This window comes from Chionomys nivalis, chromosome 11 (assembly GCF_950005125.1).
Source record: "Chionomys nivalis chromosome 11, mChiNiv1.1, whole genome shotgun sequence".
Taxonomy (NCBI): Eukaryota; Metazoa; Chordata; class Mammalia; order Rodentia; family Cricetidae; genus Chionomys; species Chionomys nivalis.
This window is the reverse complement of record NC_080096.1, coordinates 72,446,447-72,471,362: the sequence shown is the minus strand read 5'-3', so window position 1 is coordinate 72,471,362 and position 24,916 is coordinate 72,446,447. Positions and strand designations below refer to the sequence as shown.

General features: G+C 39.9%; 1 pseudogene; it reads left to right on the top strand.

Annotated features, from left to right (window-relative positions):
* Positions 1-15,466: 15,466 nt before the first annotated feature.
* On the top strand, positions 15,467-23,279 carry LOC130883862 (40S ribosomal protein SA-like; annotated as a pseudogene).
* The last annotated feature ends 1,637 nt before the right edge of the window (positions 23,280-24,916 follow it).

The following is a 24,916-nucleotide window of genomic DNA, read 5'->3' as shown; positions in this document are numbered from 1 at the left end:
AGCAAATTGGAAGTAGGAAGAGGCTATAAACCCTAAAAGCTTACCCACAATGACTTACTTCATCCATCCAGCATCCCCTAAAAGATCCACAGCTCTCTAAAGAGCACAATCAAGTGGGAGCAAAGTGTTCTAATACCTGAACCTATGGGAATCAACTTAGTTAGGGTTTTATTGCTGAGAAGAGACACCATGACTATAGCACCTCTGATAAAGGAAGACACTTAACTGGGACTTGCTTACAGTTCAGAGCTTTACTCCATTATCATCATGGAAGGAAGCATGGTGGCATGCATGCATCATGGTGCTGGAGAGGTAACTGAGAGTTCTACGTCTTGATCTCCAGGTAGCAGGAAATGACAATGACATGCTTGTTACAAGGAGCCACTTGTTCATTTCCAGCTGCTTAGCCCTGTTTAAACAAAACAGAAGGCTTTAACATATTAAAATTACATATAACAAAATAGTTATCAAGCAAGAATTACAGTTACAATATTTCTATTTATCTTTTATCATAACTATGGAAAACTATAACTATAACTATCAATTCTTCCACTCAATCAAAGACTTCAGAAAGATATAATATTACCTAAGTAAACAGGAAGTATATTGTAAGCAACTTCCAAAACTCTAGAAATGACAGAGACATCTCACTGCCTGGACAGTCACCCAAAGTTCTTCTGTACAGACCCTTTCATGAAGTAGAAACCCTGAAGGATCATCTCACCTTTAGGCAAGTTTAGCAGTCATTTCTCTATGGGTCCTGCATGTCCAGTTTATCAAGCAGTCCAGGCAATAGCAATTTCTTGCCAAACGGTCAAGCAACTCCATAAGGAGCCTCTTCAATGCCCACCATCCTCTTGAAGTAGCTTGGTGCTGCCAGGAGCAGATGTGTCTCACTGTCGTGAAAAGTCTTAAGTTTTGAAACATTTTAAATGCCATATTTGGAAAGTCTCTGAAAGACTTGAAGAATACCTACCTAACTGAAATATATCTTATACATCTAGAAAATCTAACATGACTACAAGCTTGACAATTATAGATGATTATCTATTAACCTATACTTAAATTATATGTTATTTTTTTGTTTTTTATTTATTTATTTATTAAAGAATTCTGCCTCCTCCCCACCCCCACCTCCCATTTCCCTCCCCCAATCAAGTCCCCCTCCCTCGTCAGCCCTAAGAGTAATCAGGGTTCCCTGCCCTGTGGGAAGTCCAAAGACCATCCACCTCCATCCCGGTCTATTAAGAGGAGTATCCAAACTGCCTAGGCTCCCACAAAGCCAGTATGTGCAGTAGGATCAAAGACCCATTGCCATTGTTCTTGAGTTCTCAGTAGTCCTCATTGTCTGCTATGTTCAGCAAGTCCGGTTTTATCCCATGCTTTTTCTGACCCAGGCCAGCTGGCCTTGGTGAGTTCCCAATAGAACATCCCCATTGTCTCAGTGTGTGGGTGTCCCCCTCATGGTCCTGAGTTCCTTGCTCATGCTCTCTCTCCTTCTGCTCCTGATTTGGACCTTGAGATTTCAGTCCGGTGCTCCAATGTGGGTCTTTGTATCTGTCTCCTTTCATCGCCTGATGAAGGTTACTGTTCAGGAGGATGCCTATATGTTTTTCTTTGGGTTCACCTTCTTATTTAGCTTCTCTAGGATCACGAATTCTAGGCTCAATGTCCTTTATTTATGGCTAGAAACCAAATATGAGTGAGTACATCCCATGTTCCTCTTTTTGGGTCTGGCTTACCTCACTCAGGATAGTGTTTTCTATTTCTGTCCATTTGCATGCAAAATTCAAGAAGTCATTGTTTTTTACTACTGAGTAGTACTCTAATATGTATATATTCCATACTTTCTTCATCCATTCTTCCATTGAAGGGCATCTCGGTTGTTTCCAGGTTCTGGCTATTACAAACAATGCTGCTATGATCATAGTTGAGCATATACTTTTGTTGTATGATAAGGCATCTCTTGGGTATATTCCCAAGAGTGGTATTGCTGGGTCCAGAGGTAGGTTGATCCCGAATTTCCTGAGGAACCGCCACACTGCTTTCCAAAGTGGTTGCACAAGTTTGCATTCCCACCAGCAATGGATGAGTGTCTATGTTATATTTTTAAATGAGCTACATAAACACGATACCTTAGCCAAGAGCAGAAATAAACATATAACAAAATTGACCTTACATTTGTATCAATAAACAAAGATCCATATGAATGCAAATTATTCATATCTATATCATATCCCCTTTAAATATAAACAAATATTTATAGACAATATTTGGAAATATGAGTATAGTTTTTTCCATGCTGCTTCCTGCTGATTAGGGTTCCTGTTAATCAGGTTTTTCATGATGTATCCTGTGTGCTAGATTCAACTCAGTCAGCAGTTTGGTGAAGTAATTTTTAGGGGTGTTCACAGCAACCTTTCAGAGGGTTGTGGTCTATCAAACCACATTAGCCTGAAATGAATCCATAGATTCTCATGCTCTGTGGAAACAAAAGAAGAACCTCTTTTTCAAAACAACATATCCTTAGATCCAATTCTGAAGTCAAGATACCTTTATAACATACATGCTGGTTTAGCTTAGCAGCCCATACAATGAAATGTCCCTCTGCCCTTAGTTCCTTCACAGTCAAAAAAACAAAGAAAACACAATAATATACATAATCCAGACTCTCTGTGTATAGTCCATCTCTACGTGGCTCATTTTTCTTTACTACTTTTAATCTATAACTGTACTCTGTCTCTTCAAAGACTTTTTTTTAAAAAAACAATTTATGTTTTCTCTAATTCTTTATATTCATTTTCTTTTCTCTCCTAAGCCTACATACATTTATCAAACACTGTGACCCATTTAGAGTTTTTTATGCCTGAATCTGTTCTTAGTGAGTTATCTGTAATTATTTATTGTCTTGAAGAGCTTTGAAAATGGTAAGCAGCTTGGTTGCAGCTGCTCTGGATGCTGGCTCCTTCTCTCTCCACTTTTAAAATGGTGTAGATATGATTACTGCCAGCTTTAGGGTTGCCAGATAGGAGCCATGCTCAGCACTTTAATTCTGAGAATGAGTGTGGAACACATAAACCCTTTTTATCTGAGTAATAGCTAGATATGCCATGTGCCAATTTGTTGCAAGGATTCACTTATTTGTTTCCAGCTGCTTAGCCCTGAAATAATTACACAGAAACTATATTATTTAGTACACTACTTGCTCATTAGCTCTAGCTTCTTATTGGGCAACTCATGCATATTAATTTAATCCATTTCTATTAATCTGTATATTACCTTGTGGCTGTGGCTTACTGGCTAATGTTTCAGCGCATCTGTCTCTGGTGGCTCCATGGGTTCTCTCTAACTCTGCACTTATTTCTCTTAGCATACAGCCTAGCTTTCCCTGCCTAGTTCTGTTCTTCCCTACCATAGGCTCAAAGCAGTTCTTTATTCATTAACCAATAAAAGCAACACACAGACCAAAGGACCTCCCACACCACATACTGGCCAGGCTTTGAGGCTCAAAGACCTCAAAACTCACCCCTTAAGGACACACCTCTTCCAACAAAGCTACACCAACTCCAACAAGGCCACACCTCCTAATAGTACCACTTCCTATGGGCCTATGGCAGTCATTTTTATTCAGACCACCACATTCTACTTCCTGACTCCCACAGTCTCATTGCCACACCAAAAGGCAAAAGGAATTTAGTCCAACTTTAAAAGTCCCAAGAATCCTTAACAATCTTGACATTATTTAAAAATCCAAAGTAGCTTCTGAGGTTTAAAGCAATCTCTTAATTATAACCCATTCTAAAGTTAAAAACAAATTCCCAATATACAATGGCTTAGAATATGCATTCCAGTTCCAAAAGGGAGGACTGGGTTCACAGTGAGAAAATGCTGGACCAAAGCAAGATTGAAGCCCAACAGGGCAAATTCCAAATCCTTAGCTCCATCTCTGATATCAAATGTCTTAGATGGCTCCATTCCTCCAATCTTGGTATTTCCCATAAAATACATCTCTCTCTTGAGCTGATTTCACTCTCTCTTTGGAGTGATCCTTGGCAGGTACATCATACCTCTGACATCTCTAATATCTTCCCTTTCAATTCATGATTCATTTTAAAATGTCATGCCTTGGTCTCTTTCATGTAGAATCTCCTCTTCCCCATGTTGACTGCCCAGCCTTAGCCGCTCTCTGAAACCTCAGAGGGAGAATCAAATAGCCCCTCACTCCTGCTGCCACCTTGGTGTGAATTCTTGGCGCCTGTAGAGACATTAGCAGTAGCTATTGTCCAATGAAGCAAATGTTTTCTAGGAGAAAGTATTGCCTATGCTTTCTCCTTTCACAAGTTGGAAGTTCAACTGTGAAGAGGTCAAGGGTTGTTCTTGATTATTTTTTTTTTACTTTTTAATTTAGCCCATGAGTTAATGGGCAGAAACACTATGATGCTAAACTATCACACAGATGGCCTCTATTCTAGTTGGAAACCTTATTCCCTTCTGAAACCCCAGGAACCAGGCCTCCAGAGTCTGAAATACTCTCTGCATTCTGCTTGTAGTACAATGGCCCACTAAGCTTACTTACAGGATTCAACTACTTTTCTAATTCAAAGTACCCAAACTTTCTACATTCCTCCACAAAACACATGGCATGGCTCATTACAGCACCAATTCACTCCCTGATACGAACTTCCATATCAGTTACTTATGTAATGGCCAAAAGTGTCTTATCTAAAAAAAAGTATTTGACTTAAAATTGCAGAAGAGTTTATAGTAACAGGGAGACATGGCAGCAGATATCTGGAGAAGAAAGCTGAGGGATCACATCTTCAGGTACAAACTTGAAGAGGAATAAACTTAACGTGGAGTGACACTATAACATCTCAAAGCCTGGCACCTCCAATGCATCTTCTCAAGCAAGGCTTCACCTCCTAAAGGGTCAACAACCTCCACCAAACAGAGTGGTTGACGGAGGCTGCTCATTTGTTTCTGGCTGCCCAGACCGAAATAATCACATAGAAATTATATTATTTGCAATATTGTTTGGACAATAGCTTAAGTGTATTTCTAACTAGCTCTTACATTTTTTTATTTTATTTTATTTTATTTATTTATTTATTATAGATTTCTGCCTCTTCCCCGCCACCGTCTCCCATTTCCCTCCCCATCCCCCAATCAACTCCCCCTCCCTCAGCAGCCTGAAGAGCAATCTGGGTTCCCTGTCTTGTGGGAAGTCCAAGGATCTCCCACCTCCTTCCAGGTCTAGTAAGGTGAGCATCCAAACAGCCTAGGCTCCCACAAAGCCAGTACGTGCAGTAGGATGAAAACCCAGTGCCATTGTTTTTGACTTCTCAGCAGTCCTCATTGTCCGATATGTTCAGCGAGTCCAGTTTTATCCCATGCTTTTTTTAGACCCAGACCAGCTGGCCTTGGTGAGTTCCTGATAGATCATCCCCATTGTCTCAGTGTGTGGGTGCACCCCTCGTGGTCCTGAGTTCCTTGCTCCTGCTCTCTCTCCCTCTGCTCCTCATTTGGGCCTTGGGATTTCAGTCCAGTGCTCCAATGTGGGTCTCTGTCTCTGTCTCCTTTCATCGCCTGATGAAGGTTACTGTTCAGGAGGATGCCTATATGTTTTTCTTTGGGTTCACCTTCTTATTTAGCTTCTCTAGGATCACAAATTATAGGCTCGATGTCCTTTATTTCCGTCCATTTTCATACAAAATTCAAGAAGTCATTGTTTTTTACTGCTGAGTAGTACTCTAATATGTATATATTCCATACTTTCTGCATCCATTCTTCCAGTGAAGGGCATCTAGGTTGTTTCCAGGTTCTGGCTATTACAAACAATGCTGCTATGAACATAGTTGAGCATATACTTTTGTTGTATGAGCTCTTACATTTTAAATTAACCCATTTCTATTATTTTATATTTTACCATGACACTCATGGTTTACTAGTACTGGCATCTGTCTCCTGCAGAGGCTACATGGCATTTCACTGACTCTGCCTACTCTCTCCCTGGATTGTCTGCCTGACTCTACTCTGTTAAGTCATTGGCTGAAAGCAGCTTCCTTATTAACCAATGGCAATAAAGCATGCAGCATACAGCATACAGAAGGGAATTACACATCACAGAGCCACACACTGAGGACTAATTGGAAGACATTTCTTATTTGAACTACCATACATATGATGCACATTAGTAGGAAATATTGTAAGTAGCCAGCACAGTAAATATAAATGGGAATTCTGTAAGTAAACTGAACGTCTTTTGTTGTTTGATTCTGTAAAAGCACAAAAATTTTCACACCCCACCTCCCTTCCACCAAAAAGAAGAAAAAAAAAACCCTATATGACAATGCTCAGTGGACCATGGAAATCTTGCTAATTGTGAGTAAATAATCTATGATCAAATTTAATGAATACATAACTCTCTGGGGGGCTTGTTAGATGGCATAATCAGATCAGTACATCTGGGAAAAAGATGAGATTTTTTTCAGTTCTAACAAGCTCTGCTTGGGAACCATCTTGCCAGGCCTTCGATGACATTTGGAGCAGACAAAGCTGGTAGTGTGCTCAACTGGTTTCAGTTGGTAATGAAAAATCTTCTGCTCATAAACTTTATTAATTCCAGCTGTGAATGAAAGCTCTTTAATACTATTCATTTATTTCTTCATTTTCAACTTTTATATTTAGATATTCTAGACTACATCCTCAGAAGTCACTAATATTACTACTATGCAGGTCTACAATAAAGAAGAGTCAGTGGGTCAGACAGAATATACAACTTAAAGTTAGGAGAGGAAAAATGCAATCATTTATTTATTTTTTTAATTGATTTTTATTGAGCTCTACATTTTTCTCTGTTCCCCTCCCTGCTTCTCTCCTCCTCCCTTTAACCCTCCCCCAAGGTCTTCATGTTCCAAATTTACTCAGAAGATCTTGTCTTTTTCTACTTCCATGTTGATCAGATCTCTGTAAGTCTCTGTTAGGATACTCATTGTTGTCAAAGTTCTCTGGGATTGTGGTGTGTAGGCAGGTTTTCTTTGCTTTATGCTTTAAAACCACCTATGAGTGAGTACATGTGGTCATTGTCTTTCTGTGTGTGGGTTACCTCACTCAAAATATTGTTTTCTAGCTCCATTCATTTGCCTGAAAAATTCAAGAAGTTGTTATTTTTTTCTGCTCTGTATTACTCCATTGTGTAAATATACCACATTTTCCTTGTTCATTCTTTGGTCGAGGGGCATTTAGGTGGTTTCCAGGTTATGGCTATGACAAACAATGCTGCTATGAACATAGTTGAGCACATGTCTTTGTGGCACAATTGAGCATCCTTTGGATATATACCCAAAAGTGGTATTACTGGGTCTTGAGGATGGTTGTCTCCTAATTTTCTGAGAAATCGCCACACTGACATCCAAAGCGGCTGTACCAGCTTGCATTCCCAACAGCAAACAGAAGTGTTCCCTTTCCCCCACAACCTCTCCTGCATAAGATGTCATCAGTATTTTTGATCTTGGCCATTCTTACAAGTATAAGAGAATCTCAGAGTTGTTTTGATTTGCATTTCTCTGATGACTAAGGATGTTGAACATTTCCTTAAGTGTCTTTTTTCCATTTTAGATTCCTCTGTTGAGAGTTCTCTGTTTAGGTCTGTTGTTATTGGATTATTTGGTCTTTTGATGATCAATTTCTTGAGTTCTTTGTATATTTTGGAGATCAGACTTCTGTCTTATGTGGGGTTAGTGAAGATTTTTCCCATTCTGTAGGCTGTCATTTTGTCTTATTGACCATGTCCTTTGCACTACAGAAGCTTTTCAGTTTCAGGAGGTCCCATTTATTAATTGTTTCTCTCAGTGTCTGTACTGCTGGGGTTATATTTAGGAAGTGGTCTCCTGCACCAATGCACCAAGTGTACTTTAACGCAATGCCCATTAAAATCCCAGTAAAATTCTTCACAGACCTCGAAAAAACACTACTCAACTTCATATGGAAAAGCAAAAATCCCAAGATAGCCAAAACAATCCTGTACAACAAAAGAACTTCTGGAGGCATCACAATCCCGGACTTCAAACTCTATTACAGAGCTACAGTACTGAAAACAGCCTGGTATTGGCATAAGAACAGACAGAAGGGCCAATGGAACCAAATAGAATACCCAAATAGTAATACACACACCTTCAAACACCTGATTTTTGACAAAGAAGCGAAACATATCAAATGGAAAAAAGAAAGCATATTTAACAAGTGGTGCTGGCGTAACTGGATAGCAACATGTAGAAGAATGAAAATAGACCCATATCTATCACCATGCACAAAACTCAAATCCAAATGGATCAAAGACCTCAACATAAAGCCAACCACACTGAACCTTATAGAAGAGAAAGTGGAAAGTGCAATCACTTATTCTTACAAAAAAAAATTCTTTCAACTTCCCCTACAGATCTATCATCTTACCAGAGAGCTACAGAAATTCTTTAGTCTTCTTCAATATATTGTACATTTGATTGTCAGTTAAATTTGCAGTGAAAAAAATTCTTTCAGGACAAATGTTTTTACCCCAGATCACTGATACACTATGATTCACTCATTGGAGGAACTGGCTGAAACTAGCAACTTTTGAGCAAATCTATGCATTTCTTCTTAGTAAATTCTGTCCTTGACCTCAAAAATATGATCCTAGACATTTGGGGACTCTTTGGGGAAATGATTTGGTTTTTGTTTGATTTGCATTACCACTTTGAGGTTAACACTGAAATATTATTTCAAAAGGCATTTAAAATATATTATATTCCAGAAATTTTCTTTTAAATCGACACCTGAGAAACTTGATACAATTTTTTCAAAGCTCTCCTATAATTAAAAAAGAAAAGAAAAACTGTCATTTTTGTCAATTCTGAAAACATATCTTCATGTGATGTTCTCAAGAAGATAAATGTAGGGCTGGAGAGATGGCTCAGTGGTTAAGAGCATTGCTTGCTCTTCCAAAGGTCCTGAGTTCAATTCCCAGCAACCACATGGTGGCTCACAACCATCTGTAATGAGGTCTGGTGCCCTCTTCTGACCTGCAGACATACACACAGACAGAATATTGTATACATAATAAATAAATAAATATTAAAAAAAGAAGAAGATAAATGTATTGGTCAACTGTAATCAGGTAAAGTGTTTCTTTGATCATAATTAAGCCAAAGTAATAACTGTAGGCCAACATATCTGCTAAGATTGTGTAATACTTAGTAATTTTTCTCTTTGTTCATTCGCTTGATAAAATGAAATAACTTTTGTGGCTGATATAATACTAGTAACTATCAGAATCTCTGTCTCATCATTTAAACTGTCACACAATAGAATTAAAGAAACTCATCCTTAAACTATTTAAAAAATAATGGATATTGTGTTCGCATACCAGAAAATTCTCTCCATTCTCACTTATCACTCTTGCCTTTTTAGATATGTGTATCTGAATAAAACCAGACCCTTGTTATCCCACAAAACCATTTGTGGAGAAAATCTACCCCATTCTCAGATAATCAGTCTTCAGCTAAGCAAGTATTCTTTTCCCTAGCAGAATAATTAAAATAAAGATGGAATTTTAATCCAATCAAAAGTAACTAAATATGATCAAAGTTTTGTTATCATAGTCTTTCATAGGAGATTTCTGAAAACACACAGGCAACATTTAAAAGGGGCACTCCAAGAGGAGTCAGGATATGTTTCATGACTCCCAATCACAAGGTTGAGAAAGCTAACTGTCACCAACCAGAAAGTACCATGCCAGGGAATAAGAGATACAAACTAAGGATGTGAGATAAAAGCTATCCTTCAAATCATATCAATCTCCTACATAACAGATACACCTCTAATTTATTTATGGAGACATTTGAAATGCCTAGCTATAGTTCCAAAGTACATTTTTTCTCAATACCATAGTCATGTGTGTGTGTGTGTTTGTGAAAATAAGAACTGAGTTCATTGGAATGATGAACCAGCCACCTTTCTTCTTAGAGCTCAAGAAAGTGAACCAAAGCTCTTAATCCAATAACTCGCAGAATCTCTCTTCCTCTTTTTGATAACTGGAATGGCAAAACAGCATTGTCCCATATCCGACTTAACATATCTCCTTTTAACATGTCATTTACAAGGATTTTTAGTCCTTTGTCCTTCATTATTTCTTCCTTCCTTCCTCCTTCTTTTCTTTCATTTTTTTTTTTTTTTGGTTTTTTAAAAGATTGAGATATACAGTTATCCCCCAGTATCATGATAGACTGGTTTCAGAAGCCCCACAAGCACCCAAATCTGTTTATTCTCAAGTACTCACATGAAATCATATACACACATGGTTTATACAATTCTTCCATATTCTTTATATATTTTGTGGAGTATCAGAATACTACAAACAGTGTAAATATGTCATAAGATGCCATGTTGTACTGCTGGGAGAGTAATGTTGAGAAAAGACTGTGTTCAGTAAAAAAACACAATTGTTTTTCAAAATATGTTTGACTCAAGGTTTATTTGCATCTATAGATAAATAAACCACATATACAAAAAACAGCTGCAACTAAGAGATAAATATGCCTTTATAGTAAGAAGGACTTTTCTACTTTCTTTATGACTTTTCTGATACCTTGGGTTCTTTTTCTGCTCATCTCATTAGAGTTTCCTGAAATGATTCTATTAGAGGTGGTTTTGTCATTCTTTCCTCTCCTGAGTTAAATTAAATAGAAGTTTGTCCCTTAAGTATGGCAGCTTCACTGAGTTAAAGTTAACATATTCAACACAGTTTTCATGGCCTGATTGAGAGTGAGTGCTACTTTCATCCAAAGACAACACAGTAGAAAAAAATGAGAAAAAAATATGCCTCCTTCAGAGGACAGAATTGCATAGTCCATACTAATATGTACTATAACAACAGCTCCAAGATTGAGAAATGTACATTTTCCCCCATTCTCTTTATAGATTACAGGTAAGCTGCTGAAATTTTATTCCATGTCTCTTCCCACTATGGATTTCGATGGACTGTTTTTGTTCCTCCACATAAAACCATATTTGGTATTTAAATTCCATCAGTTGGATATACCCTAATCCAATGTGACTGATGTTTATCAAAAAAGAGACAAATACAGTAAGAGGACAAAGAGAAGTCAGACAGCTCCCTGGTTTTTTGTCTCGTTGTCTGCGAGAAACCAATGTCAGATATTTAAGCCACATATTCTGTGGTATTCACAAGTTTCCAAACTGAAGAAATTTTCTTCAGTCTCAGGGAAGAGAGGAGGGCTACGATTGAGCTATGAAATTTTTGAAAGCACCTCCTTGGCATTGGCCAAAGCTAGTTAAGTGAATAAACTTACAGGAACTAAAAATTAGGTAAACTGCTATAGAAGATTATTTCAAGTTACATGACAAATATCCTCTCAACACAGATAACCAAAACATTAAGACAGAAATATTATCCAGTTATCTATTAGTGTACAGAGTCTACCAAGAAATAAAGGTATTGACATTATTGTATCTCATAGATTTGTGAACTGACTGAGTTCAGCTAAGCAGCTGTCATTTGGGAATATCTACAAAGAGAGGTGTGCCATCCAAAGGCTCAACTGACTGAATACCTAAGGTGTTTTACTCGTGATGGCAAGTAATGCTGCCTGCTAGTCCTAGCAGGAATGTCTGTGCAAGTAATCTATGTGTAAACTAGGCTCTCCATAGTCCATCAGATAGACAACAGCCTCAAAAACTGACCAGAACCAAATTGAAGGACTCTAGACTCTATTTCTTTTCTTTCTTTTTAATTTCCCATTAAAACCCCAACACAGTTTTTCACAGACCTCGAAATAACAATACTCAACTTTATATAAAAAAAAAACACAGGAAAATCAAAACAATCATATATAATAAAGGAACCTTCAGAAGTACCACCATCTCTGACTTCAAGCTCAACTATTGAAACTAATAAAATCAGCTTGGTAGTGGCATAAAAATACACATGGATCAATGGAATCAAGTTGAAAACCCTGGCATTAATCCACACACCTATAAACACCTGATTTTTGATAAAGAAGCCAAAATTGTCAGTGGAAACAAGAAAACATCTTCAACAAATGGTGTTGGCATAACTGGATGTCAACATGTAAAAGAATGCTAATAGATATCTATTGTCATGCATAAAATTCATGTCCAAATAGATCAAAGGCCTCAATACAAATCCAGTTACACCGAAGCTGATAGAAGAAAAAGTGGGATGTAGCCTTGAACACATTGGCACAGGAGACCACTTCCGAAATATAACACCAGTAGCACTGACACTGAGAGCAAAAATTAATAAATGGGACCTCCTGAAACTAGATTTTAAATGGGAGCAAAGCCAAAAAAATCTGAGGCCATCTCTCTTTACCACTGGTACATTTTCTTTCCAGTATGTCTCATCTATCAGGAGCTAGACATTTGGCCCCATTTTATTTTAAGAGTGCTGGGAAAGAAAACTGTGGTAAACCAATGTACCCCACAGGAAAAAAAAAATGAAGCTTTACAATCAAGGAGGAAGAGGTAAATGGTGTTAGGATAACAGCTTGCAGTATAGGTCATACATATTTTTCCCTATCTAGTTTATGTCTTAAATTAATTCATATTTCACTAACTTACTAATTTATTGTGTGTGTTGCATGGCTGTATGTTTGTGTGCATGTGTGTATTGGTTTACCTGTCTATGAGAACCAGAGATCAACACTGAGTATTGTGGAAAGCACAGTAAGTGGGCTGTGAGGCATTTGGCAATCAAGATGTCCACACAAGAATTGTCTTTCAAATATAATTGTTTTATTCACACAAACATTGCTTTTAATATTATGCTAAAATAAAAGTTAACTGGATATCCCCTCAAGCAGGGAACAGTTAGTAGGACAGAAAACATTACTGCAAGGGTCCACTGAAAAATGAGGATGCTTCATAAGCTTACAGACTTGACCCATGTCTACTCCCATGTCCTTCAGCTGTGGCCGGCCAGATGCTGTGACACTGATCTCAGAGATTCAGAAGATCTGAGAGAGCCAAAGGCCAATGGCTAGCACTACTAGGCAGACATATATGAGTCCAGTGACAGTTAAAATGTCATAGAAGTCAGGACTACATACATAGATCAGTCAACTCCTCTTACTGTTGGGTACCGATTCAGAGGTCAAATAAATCTCATCTCCAGAAGCACAGCAGTTCGATTCCAGGGCTCATATCCAAAGTTTCAATTTTTCAATTTGTAAGTGACACACAGTGGAACTACCAAAGTAGACCACTTCATGGGTAGAAAGAAAGTTTTTGTGGGGATCAAACTGTTAAGGCTATCTCTTGGGGAAAAGTGTGTGGCAGAGAGAAGCAAAATGGCAGAAAAGCAAGCAGGTTTTATATGATAGTCAGCAGAATAGGGGTCTTTAAACCTATACAGGCTGTTCTGATCGATTCAGAACTAGATGCCCTTGCCCAAAGCAGGTGACCTTTGGGGGTAGATTAAAGAATATTCCTAATAAACATTTTTAGGTTTCTATATACCCAATAACAACTCTTCTATGACCAGAGTCCTTCTGTTTTGGACACTGTCATCAGCACTGCCATTTTGGGGGACTACTTTGGTTCTAGAAGTACTATTTCACTGAACAGTAGCTTTGTAATAACAGGGTTCACAGATTGGGGTTGGTTCATTAGCATATTAACACCACCTTTGGGTTTGTTAATTAGTATGTCAAGGCTTGTCTTGGGATTGGCTCATATCTGTGATGCCATGTGAATGCCATTAACTCATCAGAGCTTGCCTCCAAGGCCTAGTGGCAAGCTCCTATCTTATAGGCATTACATGAATCTGAGTCATATAAAATGTTTCCACCTATATTCCTAGCAGGTTTATTTCTCTATCATTCTCTACCTTATTATTTGAGATGGGGTTCTTCCTGAACCTTCAGCTCACCACTTGAGCTAGAGTTGCTGAATATCAAGCTCCAGGAAGCTTCCTGTTTACCCTGCGCCAATGCTGGGATTAACAGTGCATACTTCTTTTCCCAGTTTTACTACATGGGTGTTAGGGAGTGAAAAGAGGTTCTCAAGAGCACTGCCAATTCCACCAATTCTTCTTTCCATATTTTCTAAATCAAAGTAATAAATAAACATTTTGCAGTTGTGTAGTCCCAAAGTACAAATAAAAATTTAAGAATAACTCTTTTAACTTTCTTCTTTGAATATTTTCTACAGAATTTCAAAATTCTACATTATTAGGAGAGATTTCCTATACTACCTACTCCAGAAGCATCCAGGACACAATAAAAGGAAGATTCATTGGATCCTTGTGCTTCTGACAAAGTCCTTCCACTCCAATTGACACATCATCAGCTCAGTTACATATTATGCTACAGACAAGGTAGAAGCTATTATCATAACTTATTAAAACTGATTGTCCCAGACCTTCAAAATTATGAGAACTGCATGCAAATTAATTACATTCCAACAGTGCCATTTCAGGCCCAGCAGACCTCAAAATCCCCCATGCTTAAGATTGTCCCTCTAAAGCTACTTTCTCCCTTGCTTCAGGAATAACCCTTTCAAGCAAAGGCTTCTTTTATTCTCACTTTCACTATTCAGTAAAAATTGATGATAGACTGCGTCCCCTCTTCTTCTGTATTGTCAAGATATTGTATCTCTCTTCTATAAAGTTCCTCAATTACATAAAAATGTGCGTTGCAGATCAAATTAGCAGATTAACTTACCTTTGTTGCAATGTCTCAAGAATGTTCTTGACTATGCCATTTTTATACTAAGAGCAAGATTTCTATATCAAGAATTTCATCTGGATTATTGCCTCCTATTTCTTAAATATCCAATTAATAGTCCTGACGAATATTCTTCAAGTACATCAGAGTTTCTCAATGACTGCCCCTATCATTTTTCTGTCCATTCTATCCTATTGACCTCATTTGCCTACTTGCTCTGGTAAGTGTTGCATCCCTTACATACACTTGCTATGTCCTTGTATTTCTTTCCTTCTGCCTTGTACACCTGGAATTTCTACTCTGAATGTGGTAAGAAAGAACCCTGTAATCACACTGGCAGTTTACAAATTAAGAGTTTATTTATACTTCAAAGATACTGCCCGACAAACCCACTCAGGATATTCTAGCAAAATTTTCTCTATTATATTATAAAGACGCTGCCAAATTACCCTTCTGTGCAAAACCCCAACAACTTCTGACTCTCCATTCTTAAGTGACAAATATTTCCTGAAGTGATGCAACACTTACATGTATACAAAACCTAGAAAGGGAGGCCATGGCAGACCAAAGTAACAACTGTACCAATGTCCAACTAGATGAACCAGTGGCTTTCATTGAGGCTACTTACAAGAATATGGGTGAGGCCTTTCCGCGCTGCCCCGGGACCGGTCCATACGGCGTTATTCTTGGTTCCCGACGTAACTTAAAGGGAAACTTACACGATGTCCGGAGCCCTTGATGTCCTGCAGATAAAGGAGGAGGATGTCCTCAAATTCCTCGCTGCAGGCACCCACTTAGGTGGCACCAACCTCGACTTTCAGATGGAGCAGTACATCTACAAAAGATGGCATCTACATCATCAACCTGAAGAGGAACTGGGAGAAGCTGCTGTTTGCAGCTCGGGCTATTGTTGCCATCGAGAACCCTGCTGATGTCAGCGTCATCTCCTCCAGGAACACTGGGCAGCGAGCTGTGCTGAAGTTTGCTGCCGCCACTGGAGCCACTCCAATTGTTGGCCGTTTCACCCCAGGGACCCTCACTAACCAGATCCAGGCAGCCTTCAGGGAGCCACGGCTTCTAGTGGTGACCGATCCCAGGGCTGACCACCAGCCCCTCACAGAGGCGTCTTACGTGAACCTGCCCACCATTGCCCTGTGTAACACAGACTCACCTCTGCGCTATGTGGACATCGCCATCCCGTGCAACAACAAGGGAGCTCACTCAGTGGGTCTGATGTGGTGGATGCTGGCCCGGGAAGTACTCCGCATGCGTGGCACTATCTCCCGTGAGCACCCATGCGAGGTTATACCTGATCTTTACTTCTACAGAGACCCAGAGGAGATTGAGAAGGAAGAACAGGCTGCTGCTGAGAAGGCCGTGACCAAGGAGGAGTTTCAGGGTGAAGTTCACTGCTGCTCAGCCAGAGGTGGCTGATTGGTCTGAGGGGGTGCAGGTGCCCTCGATGCCCATCCAGCAGTTCCCTACTGAAGACTGGAGTGCCCAGCCAACCACTAAAGATTGGTCAGGGCCATTTCACTAAGGCTACCAACCCAGAGCAGTGAGTCCCTGACCAGAGGGCAGGCCTCAAGGTCCCCGCCAGGGAAAGCGGGCCCCTGCTGCTGGGGCTGGAGTCTCTGCTGTGATCTGCTGGACCTGCTCTGCCTGCGCCCTACTTCCCTTAGTCCCTGGCTCATTGGGGCATCCAGGAGTTCCTGTGTAGGTGCCGAGAAGTTTCATCGGGACGGGTGAGTGTGTGCTATCCTGGGGCGGACTGTCCAGGTAGAGAGCACAAACACCCCTCCCCCAGCTCCTGCTGCAGGGCTTGCTCTCCTACACACCCGCCCCCACCCCCACCCCCAAACCTGCCTTGTCTGCAAGGTCTTTAGCTGTGGAACAGTTTCCTGCCATTTCACTAAGGCTACCAACCCAGAGCAGTGAGTCCCTGACTAGAGGGCAGGCCTCAAGGTCCCCGCCAGGGAAAGCGGGCCCCTGCTGCTGGGGCTGCAGTCTCTGCTGTGATCTGCTGGACCTGCTCTGCCTGCGCCCTACTTCCATTAGTCCCTGGCTCATTGGGGCATCCAGGAGTTCCTGTGTAGGTGCCGAGAAGTTTCATCGGGACGGGTGAGTGTGTACTATCCTGGGGCGGACGGTCCCGGTAGAGAGCACAAACGCCCCTACACTAAGGCTACCCAACCAGAGCAGCGGGCAGGCATCAGCAACCCCCGAAAGGGAGCGCAGGCACCTCCAGCTTGTACTGCAGTGTCGCCTGTGTTCCACTGGACCCCGCCCGACCCCTTGCATTCGGCCTTCTTTACGCGGGTCATTGGAATACCACGCATCCATGTTTTGGTGTTGAGGAGTTCACCTGGAAGGGAACGGTTCCTGCCCCTACACTGAGGAGATACACCTAGAGAGTTAGTCACAGCAAAGACTGGTCCAAGACATCAGGCCTCTCCTGGCTCCATTTGAAGGAAAAGATGGGCAGGCGCCAATGCAAGAATTCCCCCAACAACTTGAAAGGCAACGTGACATCACCAGGATCCAGGAATCCCGAAATGAGAAGTCTAAACCCTAATACAGAAGAATTAGAAGAATTCGACTCAAAAGTGAATTTTATGAAAATAATAGAGGACCTTAAACAGGAGGTGAAAAACTGCCACAACCAATTAGAGATTACAAACAAAAAGGTAGAGGAAATGAATAAATCTCTCAAAGATACCCAAGAAAACCAAGAGAAACAAGAAAAAGTAATCAAACAGGTAAGGGAAACGGTTCAAGACTTGAAGAACGAAGTGGAAGTAATAAAGAAAACACAAACCGAGGGAAGGATGGAGATGGAAAATTTGAATAAACGAACAGGAACTACAGAGACAAGTACCACCAACAGATTACAAGAGATAGAAGAAAGAATCTCAGACACTGAAGATACCATAGAGAAAATAAACACTCTCATCAAAGAAAACAGCATAACCAACAAATTCTCATCACAAAACATTCAGGAAATCTGGGACACAATAAAAAGACCAAACCTAAGAATAATAGGGATAGAAGAAGGAGAAGAACTACAGCTCAATGGTCCAGAAAATATATTTAATAAAATTATAGAAGAAAACTTTCCCAACCTTAAGAAAGATATTCCTTTGAAGGTCCAAGAAGCATACAGAACACCAAATCGACTGGATCAGAAAAAAACATCTCCTCGTCATATAATAATCAAAACACAAAACATACAGAATAAAGAAAGAATATTAAGAGCTGCAAAGGAAAAAGGTCAAGTTACCTATAAAGGTAAACCTATCAGACTTACACCTGATTTCTCTATGGAAACCATGAAAGCCAGAAGGTCCTGGATAGATATACTGCAGAAACTATGAGACCATGGATGCAAGCCCAGACTACTATACCCAGCCAAGCTTTCGTTCACTATAAATGGAGAAAACAAAGTTTTCCAGGATAAAAACAAATTTAAACAATACGTAGCCACAAATCCAGCCCTTCAGAAAGTAATTGAAGGAAAATCACAAACCAAGGAGTCCAACAATGCCCACAATAACTCAGACATCTAAAGACCCTTCACCAGCACAACTTGAAGAAGGGAAACACACAAACTCTACTACCAAAAGAAAGAAAGAAAGAAAGGAAAAATGACCGGAGTTAACAACCACTGGTCATTAATATCACTTAATATCAATGGACTCAACTCACCTATAAAGAGGCACAGGCTAAGAGATTGGATACGAAAACAGGATCCAACATTCTGCTGCTTACAAGAAACACACCTCAACCACAAAGACAGACATCTACTCAGAGTAAAGGGCTGGGAAAAGGTTTATCAAGCAAACGGACCTAAGAAACAAGCAGGTGTGGCCATACTAATTTCTAAGAAAGTTGACTTCAAACTAAAATCAATCAAAAGAGATGGAGATGGATATTTTTTACTCATAACAGGAACAATTCACCAGGATGAAATCTCAATCCTGAATATATATGCCCCTAATATAAAAGCACCCACTTATGTAAAAGAAACGTTACTAAAACTCAAGGCAGTCATCAAACCACACACACTAATAGTAGGAGATTTCAACACTCCTCTCTCACCAATGGACAGGTCAATCAAACAGAAACCTAACAGAAATAAGAGGATTAAGGGAGGTAATGAACCAAATGGACTTAACAGACATCTATAGAACATTCCACCCAAATAGGAAAGAATATACCTTCTTCTCTGCAGCTCATGGAACCTTCTCGAAAATAGACCACATACTCGGTAACAAAGCAAACTTACACAGTTACAAAAAAATATCGGTAACCACCTGTGTCTTATCAGATCACCATGGATTAAAGTTAGAATTCAACAACAATGCTATCCCCGGAAAGCCTATGAACTCATGGAAACTGGACAGTCAACTACTGAACCTCACCTGGATCAAGGAAAAAATAAAGAAAGAAATTAAAGTCTTTCTTGAATTCAATGAAAACGAAGACTCAACATACTCAAACCTATGGGACACTATGAAAGCAGTGCTAAGAGGAAAGTTCATAGCATTAAGTGCCCACTTAAAGAAAACGGAGAAAGCACACATTGGAGACTTAATAGCCCACCTGAAAGCTTTAGAAAAAAAAAGAAGCAGACTCACCTAGGAGAAGTAGAAGACTGGAAATAATCAAATTGAGGGCTGAAATCAACAAAATAGAAACACAGAAAACAATCCAAAGAATCAATGAAACAAAAAGCTGGTTCATGGAGAAAATCAATAAGATTGATAAACCCCTATCCAAACTAATCAAACGGCGGAGAGAGAATACGCAAATTAACAAAATCAGAAACGAAAAGGGAGACATAACCACAGACTCAGAGGAAATTCAGAGAATCATTAGATCTTACTACAAAAATCTGTATGCCACAAAATTGGAAAATGTTATAGAAATCGACACTTTTTTAGATAAGTACCATATACCAAAGTTAAACCAGGACCAGGTGAACAATCTAAATAGACCTGTTAGTCGCGAAGAATTAGAAGTTGTTATAAAAAACCTCCCCACCAAAAAAAGCCCAGGTCCAGATGGCTTCAATGCAGAATTCTACCAGAACTTCCAAGAAGACCTAATACCTATACTCCTTAATGTATTTCACAATATTGAAACAGAGAAGTCATTGCCAAATTCCTTTTATGAAGCTGAAGTTACTCTGATACCAAAACCACACAAAGACACAACCAAGAAAGAGAACTACAGGCCAATCTCACTCATGAACATCGACGCAAAAATACTCAATAAAATACTGGCAAACCGAATCCAAGAACACATCAGAAAAAGTATCCATTATGATCAAGTAGGCTTCATCCCAGAGATGCAGGGCTGGTTCAACATACGAAAATCTATCAATGTAATCCATCATATAAATAATCTGAAAGAAAAAAACCATATGATTATTTCATTAGATGCGGAAAAAGCATTTGACAAAATTCAACATCCCTTTATGATAAAGGTCTTAGAGAGATTAGGAATACAAGGGTCGTTCCTAAATATAATAAAAGCTATTTATAGCAAGCCGTCAGCTAACAACAAATTAAATGGAGAGAAACTCAAAGCTATTCCACTAAAATCAGGAACACGACAAGGTTGTCCACTCTCTCCATACCTCTTTAATATAGTGCTTGAAATTCTAGCAGTAGCAATAAGACAACATAAGGGGATCAAAGGGATTCAAATCGGAAAGGAAGAAGTTAAACTTTCATTATTTGCAGACGATATGATAGTGTACATAAGCAACCCCAAAAACTCCAGCAAAGAACTCCTTCAGCTGATAAACACCTTTAGTAGCGTTGCAGGATACAAGATCAATTCCAAAAAATCAGTTGCCCTCCTATACACAAAGGATAAGGAAGCAGAGATGGAAATCAGAGAAGCATCACCCTTCACGATAGCCACAAATAGCATAAAATATCTTGGGGTAACTCTAACCAAGGAAGTAAAGGATCTGTTTGACAAGAACTTTAAGTCAATGAAGAAAGAAATTGAGGAGGATACCAGAAAATGGAAGGATCTCCCTTGCTCTTGGATAGGGAGGATCAACATAGTAAAAATGGCAATTCTACCAAGGGCAATTTATAGATTCAATGCAATCCCCATCAAAATCCCATCAAAATTCTTCACAGATCTTGAGAGGACAATAATCAACTTTATATGGAGAAACAAAAAACCCAGGATAGCCAAAACAATATTATATAATAAAGGATCGTCTGGAGGCATTACCATCCCTGACCTCAAACTCTATTACAGAGCCTCAGTATTGAAAACAGTTTGGTATTGGCATAAAAACAGAGAAGTCGACCAATGGAACCGAGTAGAAGACCCTGATTTTAACCCACAAACTCATGAACACCTAATTTTTGATAAAGGAGCTAAAAGTATTCAATGGAAAAAAGAGAGCATCTTCAACAAATGGTGCTGGCAGAACTGGTTGTCAACGTGTAGAAGAATGAAAATAGATCCATATCTATCACCATGCACAAAACTCAAGTCCAAATGGATTAAAGACCTCAATATTAGTCTGAACACACTGAACCTGATAGAAGAAAAAGTTGGAAGTACTCTACAACATATGGGTACAGGAGATCACTTCCTACGTTTATCCCCAGCAGCACAGACATTAAGGGCAACATTGAATAAATGGGACCTCCTGAAACTGAGTAGCTTCTGTAAAGCAAAGGACACTGTCACTAAGACAAAAAGGCAACCCACTGACTGGGAGAAGATCTTCACCAACCCTGCAACAGACAAAGGTCTGATCACCAAAATATATAAAGAACTCAAGAAACTAAACTTTAAAATGCTAATGAACCCAATAAAAAAATGGGGCACTGATCTGAACAGAGAATTCTCAACAGAAGAAATTCAAATGGCCAAAAGACACCTAAGGTCATGCTCAACCTCCTTAGCGATAAGGGAAATGCAAATTAAAACAACTTTGAGATACCATCTTACACCTGTCAGAATGGCTAAAATCAAGAACACCAATGATAGCCTTTGCTGGAGAGGTTGTGGAGAAAGAGGCACACTCATTCATTGCTGGTGGGAATGCAAACTTGTGCAACCACTTTGGAAATCAGTGTGGCGATTTCTCAGGAAATTTGGGATCAACCTACCCCAAGATCCAGTAATACCACTATTGGGAATATACCCAAGAGATGCCACATCAAATGACAAAAGTATCTGTTCAACTATGTTCATAGCAGCATTGTTTGTAATAGCCAAAACCTGGAAACAACCTAGATGCCCTTCAATGGAGGAATGGATGAAGAAAGTGTGGAATATATACATATTAGAGTACTACTCAGCAGTAAAAAACAATGACTTCTCGAATTTTGCGTGCAAATGGATGGAAATAGAAAACACTATCCTGAGTGAGGTATCCCAGACTCAAAAAGAGGAACATGGGATGTACTCACTCATAATCGGTTTCTAGCCATAAAATAAAAGACATTAAGCATATAATGTGTGATCCTATAGAAGCTAAATAAGAAAGTGAACCCAAAGAAAATCATATAGTCATCCGCATGGAGAGGGGGAAGTAGACAAGATTCCAGGGCAAAAACTGGGAACTTGCGGGTGAGGTGGCATGGGGCAAAGGGGAAATGGGATGAGAAATATGAGAAGGGGAGGATGGGAGGAGCTCGGAGGATTGGGATGGTTGGGATATAGGAAGGATGGATACGGGAGCAGCGAAGTATATATCCTATCTAAGGGAGCCATCTTAGGGTTGGCAAGAGACTTGACTCTTGAGGGGTTCGCAGGTGTCCAGGAATATGTCCCCAGCTGGTACCTTGGGCAACTAAGGAGAGGGAACCTGAAATGACCCTATCCTATACTGATGAATATCTTGCATATCACCTTAGAACCTTCATCTGGCGATGGATCGAGGTAGAGACAGAGTCTCAATTTGGAGCAACGGTCTGAGCTCTTAAGGTCCAAATGAGGAGCAGAAGGAGGGAGAACATGAGCAAAAAATCAGGACCACGAGGGATGCACCCACCCACTGTGACAGTGGAACTGATTTATTGGGAGCCCACCAAGGCCAGCTGGTCTGGGACTGAATAAGCATGGGTTGATTCCGGACTCTCTGAGCATGGCGGTCAATGAAGACTGATGAGAAGCCAAGGACAATGGCACTAGGTTTCGATCCTAATACATGAACTGGCTTTGTGGGAGCTTAGCCTGTTTGGACGCTCACCTTTCTGGACGTAGATAGAAGGACCTTGGTCTTCCCGCAGGGCAGGGAATTTGGACTGCTCTTCAGTATTGAGAGGGAGGGGGAATGGAGTGGGGGGAGGAGAAGAGGAGTGGGGATAGGGGGAGGGAAGTGGGGGGAGGGCAATATTTGGGAGGAGGGGAGGGAAATGGGAAATGGGGAGCAGGTGGAAATTTTAATTAAAAAAGAATAAAAATAAATAAATAAGTAAAAAAAAAAAAAAAGATTGGTCAGCAGCTCCCACAGCGCAGGCCACCGAGTGGGTTGGAGCCACCACTGAGTGATCCTGAGCTCCTCTGCAGACACCTGAGCAAAGTGAAAAAAGGTGGAAGGAAAATAAAGTTCCTACAAGCTGAAGAAAAAAAAAAGAATATGGGTGAGGGATCTCTTATAAGAGAACAAATGATTCAAAGATACCCACATCACCAAAGCCATCATGGTGGACAGCTCAGAAAAGCTGGGAACCTGGAGCATACCATATAGCCTGAGGCAGAATAGCAGGTTAGAGTGCATCTTTTCCAAGCAGCGCTCAGCTGGTCTTTGTTTCTTCTAGGCACTTTGACTGGTTTCTGCTTCTTCCAGTTTGCTGGGCTTGTTTGAGGGTGTCGCTTAGCTTGTTTTACTGCTTGTCCACTCTTGGGAAGGGAAGAACCAGGTAAATCTGGTCAGTTTCAAGGGCTTCTTGTGACTGTTTTCTGTTGTTTACTTCTTGTCTTAATGGAGCTTCCCTGCAGGGTGGCGTGTTTCACCTTGCCCCAACCTGTTGGTCACAGCTCCTTTGCCAGTCCTCATAGAGGTTATCTAAGACCTTCAGAAAACGCGATATTTGATTATAATTCATAACAGTAGCAAAATTATAGTTATGAAATAAATAGCAATGAAGATAATTTTATGGTTTGGGGTCACCACATGAGGAACTGTATTAAAGGTTCAGAACATTAGGAAGGTTGAGAACCACTACTCTAGAACAGCCTACTATTCTGTTTCCCTTTAAATATCTTGTCATAAAATACACAATTGATTCATTTTTGTGTTGTATCTTATGTCTTAACAAGTTTTAAACTTAGAGGAAACTGTTAGACAACACCCATCTTCAACATTGTGGTAGTGCGGATGGTGTAGTTGTTTGTTTATACTTAGTTTTGGTTAAGAAAATAAAATCAAACCAAAAGCTTGATGATCTGAGTGTTGGAGGGGGCCGCTTGTTCATCCCAGCTGCCCAGCACCAAAATAACGACACACAAACTTTATTAATTAAATCACTGCTTGGCCCACTAGCTCTAGCTTCTTATTGGCTAACTCCTACATCTTAATTCAACCCATTTCAATTATTCTGTGCATCACCACGAGGTTCTAGCCTACCAGCAAAGTTTCAGCATGGTTGACTCTGGCAGTGGTTCCATGGTGTCTCCCTGACTCTGCCCGTCTTTCTCCCATCATTCAGTCCAGTCCTTCCTGCCTACCTAAGTTCTGCCCTATCAACAGGCCAAGGCAGTTTCTTTATTCATTAATCGTAATCACAACACACAGAGGGGACTCCCACATCATCTGAGAATCTATATCAAAGTTTCAAGAATCATGAAAATTATGAAGGTCTCATGAAAAGCAAGAAGATAGAAAAAAGGAATAAAACTAAGGCAACTTCCACAGTAGAATTGATTTTTCTTTATGTTTTTTAGTTTCTGATTTGCTGAGTCAGATACTCCAAGCAAAGGCCCTGCAGATATATGGGTGAATACTCATCTTAACTCATGGGGTTCCACTTCATTACTATAGCCTGGAGAGTCAGGGATTAAGTCAGGAGTTTGAATTTGTAGAACATGGTTTTCCTTATAAAATGGTGAAATCAACTTCCATGGGTTATTTCTCTTAATTTATGCAAATAGACAGGAAAGTAGGAGTGATTCATTACTTTTGTAAA